This window comes from Echinops telfairi, unplaced genomic scaffold (genome assembly GCF_000313985.2).
Source record: "Echinops telfairi isolate 266 unplaced genomic scaffold, ASM31398v2 ScPeMD7_7458;HRSCAF=8496, whole genome shotgun sequence".
Lineage (NCBI taxonomy): Eukaryota > Metazoa > Chordata > Mammalia > Afrosoricida > Tenrecidae > Echinops > Echinops telfairi.
In genome coordinates, this window is record NW_022111358.1 from 45733917 (window position 1) to 45737345 (window position 3429).

Genomic DNA, 3429 nt, shown 5'->3' on the forward strand with positions numbered 1-3429 from the left:
CTCAAATTGACAACAGATGATGTAACTACCACACTAGGTGAGTGGAACACTGCCTGGTTCTACATCAGCTTCACAACTGTTGTGTTTGAGCCACTGGGCCAATCTATCACCAGCCACACATCACGTGTGGAGCAAGGGGGCTTTTTCATGGATATTTATTTTCAAAAGGCCTTGGAGCCTTGTCACCAAGATCAGGGCTTCTCTGGGCCATGACTGACCGTGGGCCGAATGGTCGCTCGCTGTGTAGCTGTCCTGTGCATCACTGCGTTTGGCAGCCTCCCTGGTGTCTCCCACTCAATGCCAGTATCACCCCGCCCTGCCTCACCCAAGTCACAATCAGAAGTGTTACCAGAAGGGGCTAAAAGTCCCCTGGGGGCAAAACTGCTCCTGTTTGAGAATCACAGATCGAGGGAAACGCTAGCCCGGACGCATAAACCAAAAAGTCAAGTACACTGCCGTCGAGTGGATACTGACTCATAGGAAGCCTACATTGGGTTCCCGGGGAGCAGCCAGCCTCATCTTTCTCCCATGGGAAGACAGGTGGGTTTGCAGTCACCCAACAACACCATTGCGGCTTCTTGGCATGGGTGGGTCCTCACTGCCATTGTGGGTAATTCTGACCCATAGCAACCATAGCTGTTACATTCAGCTGTTACACAACCGGCAAGCGCTGCTCCTGTGGCTTTCCCAGGCCTAACGTCTTCATGGGAGCGGGAAGCCTCCTGTGAACCGGGTGGGTTTGAACGGCTGACTTTGCGGTAAGCAGCCCAATACTCAACCCACGATGCCGCCACCATCTTTGCACGGGAGCATTAAAACCGAAACCCAAACTCACTGCCATCCAGGCCTGGCAACCTTACAGGACTGTCCCTGTGGGTTTCTGAAATGGTGACTACGGAAGTTGGGAAGGCTCTCTTGCTCCTGCCTTGAGAGCACAGGTTGTTACATTCAGCTTCATTATTTGTAGCACTGGACACACACTAAATGCTCATCAAACAATAACAGCCCCCCACGCCTCTGCAGTGAGCCATTCTGCGCTCTTTCTACAACCAGAGAGGCCGATGGAGTCAAACCACCGACCTTTGGGTTCGCAGCCTGACACTTTAGCTACGGTGCCACCAGGGCTCCTTTGTTCTTCATCAGATTGATGGCTAGCCACAGGAAGCCACAGCTCTGCACTGGATGCTACCCAGCCATCACAACACATGAGTCCAAGCCCTATGACCTCCCTCATCAAAGGGTCACCTGTCGTCGAGTCCATTTGGCTCCTAGCAGCCCTAGACAACAGAACGGAACTGCCTCTTTGGGGTTCCAAGTTTTCACAGGGGCAGAAAGCCTCCTCTTTCTCCTGAGGAGCGGCTGGGGGGGCTCGTGCTGCTGACCCCTCAGGGTTGGCAGCCCAATGCATACCCCACTATGTTACCTTGGTGACACACACACACAATCAAAATCAAACTCCCTGCCATCAGTCAATTGTGACTCATAGTGAGCTTTTGAGGACAGAGTAGAACTGCCCCTTGGCGTTTTTCCAAACCGTGACTCTTTATGGGATGTAGAAAGCTTCATCTTTCTCCCCAGGAGCGGCTGGTGGTTTCAAACTGCTGTCCTCAGAGTTAGCTGCCCAAGGCGTAACCACACAGACACCATGAAAAAGCAGGGTTTGGAGCGGGATGGGCAGCACTATCCCATTTGGAAACCAGCAAGCCCTCTATACACTCTGCACAACAGAGCACCAAAAACTCACCAAGCTCCTGCCACCAGTGCGTTCCTAGCGACCCTGCAAGACACAGCAGAACTGCCCCTGTGGGTTTCCGAGACTGTCAATCTTTACGGGAATGGAAAGCCTGGTCACTTTCCCTCGGAGTAGCCGGTGGTTAACGGCTGACCTCGGGTTCGTAGCCTAACTTGTAACCCTCTCCTCCACCAGGGCTCCTGTACAACGCCGTATAAACATATGGACAGAGGCCTGCAATGACACCTGGCGCCATCAGGTCTGCGGTTCTCTTTGGGGGAGGCGTCGGGAAGGGAAAAGGGAGGGGAGATCTCGCCCTACCCCTTTATAAACGGCTACATTGATTTTGTTAGGAGAAAAGCAAAAAACACACCTAAATACAAAATGAAGTGAACCGGTACCTCGGGGTACCTAGTTCTTTTTCTTTTCACCTGGTTCTGGATTCCCTTCAGTAATGGGGAAGTCACTACGACACAATGACAATCTCTCCCCAGCCCCTTCACTGCAGCTCTCCCTCCTCTCCCAAAGTCCCACCCTGGGTCTCCTGGGCTTAGAATCCTGTCCCAAGTCCTCTGACACTTTCCTAAGGGACTGAAGTGATATTCCCTCCATCCTTAAAACAGGTGGGCACTTCCCTGAAAGGCTCACAGCATGAAAGCTTGCGCCCCTGTCTTGGCACCCTCTTCTCATACCTTCAAGACAGACGGGACCACCTGGCTTCTCCTATCCACTTCTGTGTGACACAGCTCCTGCTGGGCCTTCCCAGGAGTCTGGGAGGTGCAGTTTCAGAGATGGGGAGGGCCACTGTGAGGCCAGGCCTCTCCCAAGGTTACTCAGAGACTGCGAGGTCACAGAGGTGGGAGGGGTGTCCCAGTGAGGAGCAGGTGCTGTGGCTCTGTTTCAGGAGACAGTCACAGTGGATCAGGCTCCTCTCTGAGAACCCTGCCTATAACTGCAGGAGGTGGGGAGGGGGCATGCACTGGGTGGGGGAGGAAGGAACCAGTCCTACAAATAGGCAGCCCAGCCCAGCAGTTGTAACCTCAGACCTCGGATTAGGAAGCTTCAGTCCAAGTACTGCCTCCCTCGGGTGGCTGGAGCAGGTTTAAGCTGGCTTCAGTATTCTCCGCTAGAAAATGGGCATGATGTCTGCCCTGATAGCCCAGAGAGCTGGGCATCATGCAGGATGTTACCCGTGAGCACATAAGTTTAGACCACAAGCTGAAGGGTTGGTCATTGGGCCCTATCCAAAGGTGCCTGAAGAGATAGCCCGGCCACCGTACAGACTGCAGCCCTGCTGGGCACACGTGATGCCACGGTCGGAATCCACTGGGTGGATTCCCAAACAAAACAAAGCCCACACCTCACTGCCAGCGAGTGGATGGCAACTCCTAGAGATCCTACAGCACAGGGTGGAACTTCCCCTGTGAATTTCTGAGACTGCAACTCTTTGGAAGTCAAAAAGCCTCATCTTTCTCCAGAGGAGCAGCTGGTGGGTTTTGAACTACTGACCTTGCAGTTAGCGACCCAACACATAACTGCTATGCTACGCTACGCCACCAGGGTTCCTGCAAATAACAATATAAAACAATATATCTATAGATACACAAGAAGGCACTTGTTTAAAAAGACAGTATGCCGGTGGCCACTTTGCTACTGGTTCCGAACGGACTGTTTCTACAGTGGCCAGGGTAGAACTG

General features: G+C 53.0%; 1 protein-coding gene across 1 annotated transcript in view; it reads right to left on the reverse strand.

The window, feature by feature from the left end:
• The window catches only part of SLC25A19 (solute carrier family 25 member 19), a 14881-nt gene that overhangs the window by 10542 nt on the left and 910 nt on the right, over positions 1 to 3429 (reverse strand). The gene's annotated exons all lie outside the window — the stretch shown is intronic.